This window comes from Centropristis striata, chromosome 20 (genome assembly GCF_030273125.1).
Source record: "Centropristis striata isolate RG_2023a ecotype Rhode Island chromosome 20, C.striata_1.0, whole genome shotgun sequence".
In the NCBI taxonomy this organism is placed as follows: Eukaryota; Metazoa; Chordata; class Actinopteri; order Perciformes; family Serranidae; genus Centropristis; species Centropristis striata.
The window spans coordinates 18,097,016-18,106,478 of record NC_081536.1 but is presented as its reverse complement, the minus strand read 5'-3'; the positions used below and the strand labels follow the sequence as shown (position 1 = coordinate 18,106,478).

The window sequence follows — 9,463 nt, the reverse complement described above, 5'->3', positions numbered from 1 at the left end:
ATACTTGCTACTACGTTTCTCCTCCTCTTTTTCACCTATTCCTTCTTCACTTGAATTTTATAGAGCTCATTAATTCCATCAGAAAGATTTAAGATAAAAAATTAAAAAAAACAGCTGCATAATTCGCACCTATTTTGGCCACTTTATGGTGTGTAAAATAAATAATTTGCATGCAGAAATGTAGAAGCACTCTAGGTATTTAAATCGCAGTAAAATCATTTCTGGAAACAGACTGCAATTAGAAAACAGGACATTATTTGTGCCAAATGAAACAGCTCAGTATTTAGTGCCAAATGAAACAGCTTGAAGCTCTGGGTGATAACACTGTCCCATTATTAGAACGGAAATAGCACAGACTCAGCTGGTGGAGAGACACCGACGAAATAAGGAGGACCCTGACCATTCTGATCTTGTATAACTCCCGTAGAGTTTGTCGTCTTTATCTGCCAGTGTGCGTGTGCAGCGCCTACAGTTTCCCAGAGCTATTATCTATGAATGAATCTGGACTTTTTTATTCGCCGGGTGTGCCACCTGCCGGTGCGTCACGGCCGCTTTGGCCAATCCTGACGCAGTGATTCTTCGTGCGCCCTTGGAGATCCCGCGGTGCTCCTCACATCGCCGGCCAATCTCCGGCTCGGTGACGGTAGAAGGCGAACCTCGTTAGTTGTGTATCGTTAGCGCTTCAGATTTGACTAGATTGGACTGCCGTACTGCTGCTGTGCCAAACATGGACCCGTGACAAGTTTGACTGGATTTCCACATCTACTTGCACTGCCTTTGACCCGCGCACCACTGAATGTAATGAGGTAGGTGAAAATAAGACTAAATACTAAAAGTTTTGTTAATATTGTGTCACAAAAACCGATTCCCAGTTGCTTTATTTGCTGCGTTTTTCGCTGCACAACGCTGCACTTTGAAGTTGCAGGCGCAGCTGAATATTCTAAATGACTTGTGCATGTATCCAAAGCGGATATATGGGCATTATTCAAAACTCGCATTAGATTTCCTTTTGTTTAAAATGCAAGTTTGGCAAACAAGTGCTGCTGCTGTTCCCCCGCTGCCCGGCGCAGCATCCCTGCTCGACCCCTCTGCGCTCTGCACTCCTTAGATGCCTCTCCTCCAAAAGGGCTGCGTGGCTTTTCAAGCAGATCTTTAAAGTTAATTAAAAACACGGGCAAATATTCGCTTTTCATTTCTTGAATCCTCTGAAAAGTGAAATTTAATAAAAAAAAGAAAGTGAAGAAAAAAGGGGAGATGCGTGTTGTCCCTCATGTGGCACTTTCATTATGATCAGATATAAAGTATTTGTTGCTGCATTGCTGTGGACAGAGGAGGAAATTAATTGTGTCCTTACATGGCCAGTGGAAGGCTTTCATGATTTGGGGTGACTGTTTATTTATGAAGCCCATAGATGGCAATGTGAAGGAATGTTCCCTCTCAGTGACCTGGGGGTACTTTGACATTGTGCTGGATAATGAGTAAGAGCAGAGGGAATGGCATCTGTGCCATGGTGCAAATATTTTCCTTTTAGTCTACGGCTGCAGTTATTCATCACCCAAGCCGGAGTGTGAGTTTGACAATACAGTAGTCATATATGAATCACAAACTATTCCACCAGGGCGGCAAACCCCGATAGTTTAACATTTTATTATGTTGCATTTATCAACACAACCAGTGTGTTTTTATATCAATATATCAACAAAGCCATGGTTAGGAAACAGTGCAGTCAAGTTCTGTTTCATGGTGAATGCATGGTCTGTTACTAGTCTGTTAAAGGTGGAGCAGGAATGTGTTTAGATGATTATGACTTTCCATTGCCTGCTGTGGGGAGAGACGCAGTGGAGGACATTCAGAAAAAGAGACACATGAAGAAGAAGACGAGCGAGAGAAAGGTGAACAGCAATATAGCTTTCACAGCTTGATGTATTGTTTGACCCACGGTCAATATTGGGTGACCAATATTTTTCAGGCTTACCTCTCTTGATAGATGGTTTTGTTGTGCACATTCTACTCCCTTATTGATCATCATTATGACTTTCCCAAATGGGCTGTGGGTGGAGGATAGTACATTGTGACATTTGGGTAGATGGCTCCAAGTGGGCTGAAAATGTCTTTGCTTTTACCGTCTGTTGTACCTGTGGTTCTGCGTGGGAGCTGCGCATGGTGGCTTGTTGGCACACACGCATTTGGTTTATTAATCCCAAGCTTGTGAACATGTACTGATGCTGTTGAATAATTAATACACATAGTTGAGAAGTGCAAGGTTAACCTACAGATATTCTGCTAAGCTTTTTTCACAACATTTCATCATTAATGGATTAGTTTAACATTTTGGGAAAATGCCCTCATTGCTTTCTTGCTGAGAGTTACATGAAAAGATCAATACAATCTCATGTCTGTGGGAAATATGAAGCTTCAGTGAGCAGAGTAGCAAAGCTTAGCATCAAGACTTGAAACAAGAGGCAACAGCGAGCCTGGCTCCGTCCAAAGGCAAAAAAATCTAACCACCAGTGCTGAACTTGTTGAATAAACTATGAGGTTATGTATGTAATAAACAAATGTGATATAAACGATTTTATAAGTTTGAGAGGTGCATTTTTAAAAAAACCTTTTGGACAGAGTAAGGCTAGTGAGTGTGCTAAGTTAACGCTTTTTGAGCTGTTTTCACCACTGGGTTGAGCGCGCATCTGACTAGGTGTTCAGGGAACTTGCGAAAGACAGAACAAAACAGGAGTTTTTAAAACTTCTAGCAGGAATATGTTGAAATATTGTTGCCAGCAACGAAGATGCATCTGTCCCCTGCTAAGAAGCATGGGCGAACCCAGCTCAGGATGTACCCGAAGCAAAGTATTTTATTTGGAAAAGTGCAAATAATAAGACAGAAACAGATATTTGTTCTATACAAAGTTGCTTGTTATTTTTCGGGAAAAGAAAGCCATAATTGACCCGTCTGTGCATCAGCCATTATTCTTCAGCCATAATGTCTTTGTGGAAATACACTTTATATTCAATAATATGCCAATATTTAATCAATCTGATGCTTTGAAGGCACAAAAATGTTATTGCCAAATAATATTATGATAGAAAATCTAATATTTGCACCATTGAATGTGCCTTCCAGTATAAACCATGCTCATGTCCGGTCTTTTATCCAAAGAATGAATTCACACAGATGCAGATAATGACATTTTTGTTTCCAGACAAGGATGTCTAGACACTTCCTCTAAAGCAATAATATGAATACGGTACATATCAGACAAATTATATTCTGTTTTAAATGAGACTGTGAGAAATGTCTGCAGTAAAGATTAATGCAAACACTGGTGGGTTACCATTAAACAATGCAGGTTGAATGAAATCCCACAAGAAAACCCACAAGAATGTGCAATCAACATGCATGATCAGGTGAAATGGAGAGCTTCAGCTGCTGTATGATCAGAACAACAGCATCAAGCAGTATGACCCCTCAGACGGCACATACACTGACTGGCACCACCAGGCTACTTTTAGAGCAGGCAACAGGAGACAGTGATGGGTATATTACTGGAGTCAGCTGGCCAAACAGACAGGCTAACTCCCCCATTGGGTTTCATTAGAGCTGCTCTTGATGTTAAAGCCTGTTTAATCCACTTTCACAGCCATGCAGACCACAACAGAGCAAAAGCACAGTGTCTATGTTTAGACAGCACATGGGCACAAACTTTTCCAGTTCAATCATTAAAACAATAACACAAATTCCCTGTAGCTGGCCTCAAAATGTCTTTTTTCTCTGAAAACTTTGTGTTGAGGGGATTTTAGCAACAGATAAAAAACTGTCAATCAGTGTCAGCTCAATGAACATGTTTATAAAGAGTTGCCTTAAAGTCCTTCCTTGTTTCTCCAGTAAGTTGACAAGCTGCTCGAGGGTGTGATTACGGTAAGGGGTGAGTGCTGGGCCTCTTTGTCTTTGTCTCCCCTCTCTGGGCAGCTTCATGCTCCTAGCACCTGTTCAGCATCAGAGACAGTGCTGGGAAAACACTGGCTTCACTAGCAGCTGTATGTTTTAAGAAGAAAGGTAATTTTTATGGCCATTAATTTAGATAGAATACTTCAGAAGGGGTTTAATCATGATTATATTGCCGCCTAATACAAATAACATGTTATCGACTTAACTTGAATTTTATCATCTCATTGTTATATTACTTTAAATGGTGGCGCCTCGTGGGTGTAATTGAGGCTTTTATCGCAATCATAACTTGTGTTAAACTGACACTCATCACTCACTGACCTTTACTAGTTGTCATAAGCTTTGCTGGAGCTTCCCCTTATTGGTGGCAATAAGGTGCTCAATTCAAGGCTGTTAACAAGGCTGCTCCATGTTTACCTTAGGATATTGTGTATGTTCAGCACACAGCAATCTGCACACACACACACACCCACACACACACACACACACACACACACACAAATCAAGATAATGCAAGTTAGATAAAGTTCAAAGGTCAGGTTTTGGGCAGGAAAAGGAAGGGTGATTTACAGAGGCAGAGTGGAGGTCAGCGATGTTGTGTACATAGGTTCATGTAGGTCTTTTAGGTATATAAACTCTCCGGTGGGTGAACGTTTAAATCTGTCAGCCGTAACTGTAAATGTTGCACTAAGAAACAGCCCGCATGCTGCATTACATACCAGTATTTCCATACACTTTGCAAATGTCTTGAAAGCTCTTATGCTCCGCTGCACCAGAAATCTCTTTTCTGATTTTTTTCTTTTGGCTTCTTTTAACGTTTTCTTTCTTCTGTCCGTATATAAATCATTCCTTCTCTGTCACCCACTCTCTCTATCTTACTCCCTCTGTCATGTTTCACTGCCTCTCTCTCACTTTCTAAAACTGTCTCACTCTCTTTACTTCTGCTCTCTTGACAAACCTCACTTGAGGGAATTCAAAATTCATGTCTAATATATGACTGCTCTTTTATGCTCTCTGTCTGTGCTTAGCAAATAAATCAATAACAACTTGCCCTCCCATCATTTTCAGAGGAGGTCCAGGGGGATGGATTCCAGGTAAAAGAGAGCTGTACTGTGCAAAGACGGAGTGAGAAAAAGAGACAGGGAGCAAGACAATAGAGAATTATAGAGCACTTGTGAAATATGTATACTCTGAGTCAAAAACTACAAACAGTGAGCGAATCTGCTCCAGCTCAAGTAATGACTGCTGTAACACACAGAAAAGGAGAAATTATAATGATGATGGATGTCTGACTCGGCCTGAACCAGCCTCCAACTCTCAATATTCAGCTGTATATTTCTTTGTTTCGATTAATGTTGCCGTCATCGATGGCTTCTTTATTATTCTGAGTTAATGTACTTTCACACACTATTGATTAGATTAAAGATTGCTTTGTAAATTAAGCTCCAACATACAGCATGTTCTTTTTCTCTGTAGCACACTGGTGTATCAGAAACTATCCACAGTAGCTGTGGAACAGTAAAGCTTATGTAAAACTAACAAATTTCCCTTCATAAACATTTGGAGGTAATGTGAGCTGAATGTTTGGTCCTCTTAATAAACTCTGTGGGTTTTGGTAGGGACTGGCCGTTGCAAGATTAAAGTGCTAATAAGATAGCAATTACCCTCTGTTGACACATTCGTACTGGCTTCAGTTTCATAATGCTCTACAGCTAATGAGCCTGAAAGTAGCTCGTACAAGATGATGTTTAGAGAGTGAAGAATAGATGCCTGTAAATATGGGTGAACTCTGGATGTAGGGAAGAAAGAAAATAACAAATGGAAAAATACTAAGGCCACCAGGGAAAAATGGATATAACAAAGCAAAATTCAGAGGCACCTTTTAAAGTATTTAAAAGTAAAAACTGAGGTTTGGAAACACAATAATGCCATTCCACATTGCATCTTTTTTCCTTTTCTTTTTAACAAACATTGCCTTCATATTTTTGTCTTCAGATTGTTATTGATTCTTGCCTTCCACGTTGCTGATTTCTTCAAGGAGCACGTCTGCCTTCTACATCCTCCTAACAATGCAGCATTTGTCGTTTTTTTATTTTCTATTTTTTCATTTCAACAAAAAGATGTGCCGTCTGAAGCAGAAACATTTCTGTGCGATTGGATAAATGCTCACAATGAACTCCAATGCTTTCACTCATCAAATGTATTGTCTGACACTCACAAGGAAGCCGTTCCTCAACATTAAGGCAACACTATAGACGATGCAATTTGCAGTTATGCGTTGTGATTGCAAAGTGCTGTGATGTCTGTCAGCGGGATGTTTGATTGGATTTTTTGTGACCGAATCTAAAGAATACCACATACTGTTACATGTTGAATGCAATGAAATGATGGCAGGTTGGGGTTAAAAGCAATGCTATTATACACAGAGACGAGAGGATAGAAAGCTGCCACACCTGCTAGGCTATAAAATTAATATTAATGCGTTTATGACGATTTATAATTCATGATGAGGATCTCTTGTGACAGATGTTGCTGTAGACAAACAAACATCTGTTGTTGAATCCATAAAAAATGGTTCTTTAACTCTAGGATGCTTGTTCAAGTCTGGACACTTATACGTGTAATGCCCAATATTCTAAAATTTGCCTCAAGGGGCTTTACAATATGTGCAGCATAGGAGACTCTCTGACTCTAGACCCTCGATTCAGATGAGAAAAAATCCCTCCCCCTAAAATGCAGGAAAACTCAGGAAGAGCAGCACAGGAGGCATTCTTCTCCAGTGAGCAAAAAAATGTGATTCCCAGACCCAAAAAACACACACATGTAGTTTGTCTGTGCAAGCAGTTTATTACGACACATATTAATGTTTGTTGTTATGTGGGGCGACATCTAGTGGCCTAATAATTAGCTGGATTAAAGGTGAAATGCTGGTGATGTACAGAAGTACAAAGAAAGAGCTCTACACGGTGGATGGATGGGTCAAATAAAGCAGGACTTTCACTGGGAAAGGTTGCTGTACTTGTCCCATACAAAACCAAAAGTAATTGCTGACTTATTTTAACTTACGACCCCGATTCCAAAAAAGTTTTGACGCTGTGTTAATCTGAATTTGATGCATTATATTATTTACCTTTTACACTGCATCCCGACTTCTTTGGAATCATCTGTTGCATTACGTAAATCTCTTTAAGGTAATGTAAGGTAACTCCTAAACCTAACCAAGTAGTTCTGTTTTAATTGATAACCTTAACCATGTTTAAAACTGACTGTTTCCCAACATACGCATATTGCTGTTGTGGTAGAGCGGTCGCCCACTGAAATTTGCTGGTTGACAGTCTACATATGGAAGTATCCTTGGGCAAGACACTGAACCCAGTTTCTCTCCTGATGGCTGACCCATCAGTGAGTGTAAGTATTTAACTCACTCATGAGCAGCTGGCACCTTGCATGGCCCCTCGATGTATGAATGTCCGCGTGAATGCTGACGTGTAGCGTAAAAGCATTTAGATTCTTCGATATGACTAGAAAAGTGCAACACAAATGCAGTCCATTTACCATTTGTTGGCACTTTCCAACAGTCATATGTGTCATTTTGGGAGTCATATGAGGAGGTGTTGCGATTGCATATCCATTAATATTCTCTGACACATATATTTCTTCAATTAGTAAGGATGCTTTTTCATTATCTGTGTGAGATGATTGCTGATTAATCATATTTTACTAATGTCACAACAAGAACCTCATAATTTAAAACTAAATTGAAAGTGTTTGAAGTCTAATAATGGCAACATAAAGTAAGATTAGATGCTGCTTTGTGATTAGGTTCCTGTCAAAATTAATTTATCTGAATCTATCAGTAAGTAAATTCTTTTTAGACTCTTCCGTGAACTAAAAAAACCCCTACTACACTTTTTTTTTTTTCGTTTTCCCAGTTGTTTGTTTCTGGCAGACATCCACTCGCCTTTGTAATACAGCTCATCAAGCACATATCAAGTGAGTCAAATTGTGTGTCAAGCACTCAGCGCTCACACGCATCCTGACTAAATCACATTTTTTGGCTTTGTAGTGTTCCATCTCCAAATTATGTCAGGGGTTGGAGTGAGGTGAAGAACGTTTCAACCTAAATAATTTGTCTTATGCTCCTTTATGTCTTCATCTTTTCACACCTTTTTATGTGATATTTTCCACTGGAGGAAAGAGGAGGTCATATGATGTGGACTAGATGAACAGTATTGAATTTGTTTTTCATTTTAGGGTTAACACAAGTGACAGAAATGTAGCCAGTGTAGTTATGCATAGATCTCGCCCTTGGACATTTTTGTAGGACATGATGGAGAGCTGAAAATTGCTTCAGTCTTTTGCTTTTTGTGGACCATCACTCAGTTTAATCTACATTCAGCAATGTGTCTGCACTGCTGTTGTTTTGACATCGTCTCTGTTAATGGGCCTCTGTAATTTAGAGTGAAGTATAGGCCGCTCTTTTATGTAACACCTGTCACACAATTAAAACAGTGTGAGGCATGTTTTTCCAAATCAGAACTAATCACAAACTACTTGTGGAGCAGCATATGGCACAGGGGAGACTGAACGGGCATGCCATTATGTCTACTGAGAGGATCATAGCTCTGGGTGTCGATAAAGGACACTGTTGAGGATTTTTACACAATGCCAAGCTCGTGGCATGCTGCTTTAAAAAGGTGAGCGAGTACTTTTCAAGGGGATTTGGAGATGGTGATTGGCCACTGTGCCAACCTGTTAGAGCTAATATCTCTGCTGAGTTGCAGCCAACTGGGTTTTTGATAAGATTTGAGCAGAGCCGCTGTTCAAAACAGCAGCATTTCTATAAGCTTACTATAAAGTGTGTGCTGTGGTTTACACTCCTGCACCTGTGTTCAGCCTAATGTCTGATGTGTTGTGCTACTGAGGCATGAGTAATAAAGGTACATACACACAAAAATATCAAACACCTAGCGACCTCACATCGCTTGTGTCTTCTTGTTCCAAAAAGTTGCAAGTGAACACACGGCAAAGACTACATCCAATGACCAAATTGCATGTACTTCTACTTTCTTTTGTGACTGCTTATTTCTTTTGTTGATAAATAACAGATTGTACATTTCTAATTTTTAAATTTACTTGAGTTGTAACAGGGTAGGCATAATAAGCTATGCTTCAGCCTACGCCTTTTCGGTCCAAATGTCTATTATCAATTTTCTCTCTGTGTTTACATGTTGTTTACTTTGATCAATGTTTTTTTTTCTGGTTTGTTTTGATGACATGTATTGACCGAAATAAACAGATACGAAACGAAACTAAACGTACTGGGAAACTGGAAGACCAAGGACTGCAGATAAACAAACGGTTGTTCTGATACATACATGAAACAAAGCAGCATGTGCCTGCTATTTTGCCACCACTCTTGCGCATCACTTTAATATCGAACCAAGAATATGGCTGATAAAAATTTGCAATTGTTTCTGGCATTTTGAGCCCTCTTGAATTTAATTGTTTTCTTGC

At 39.8% G+C, this 9,463-nt stretch overlaps 1 protein-coding gene across 1 annotated transcript in view; it reads left to right on the top strand.

Annotated features, from left to right (window-relative positions):
* Positions 1-374: 374 nt before the first annotated feature.
* chrm3a (cholinergic receptor, muscarinic 3a) overlaps positions 375-9,463 on the top strand; it is a 96,131-nt gene continuing 87,042 nt past the window's right edge. The window contains exon 1 of the mRNA XM_059359741.1: positions 375-806. The gene's annotated coding sequence lies outside the window, so the exon portion shown is untranslated. The remainder of the gene's footprint in view (positions 807-9,463) is intronic.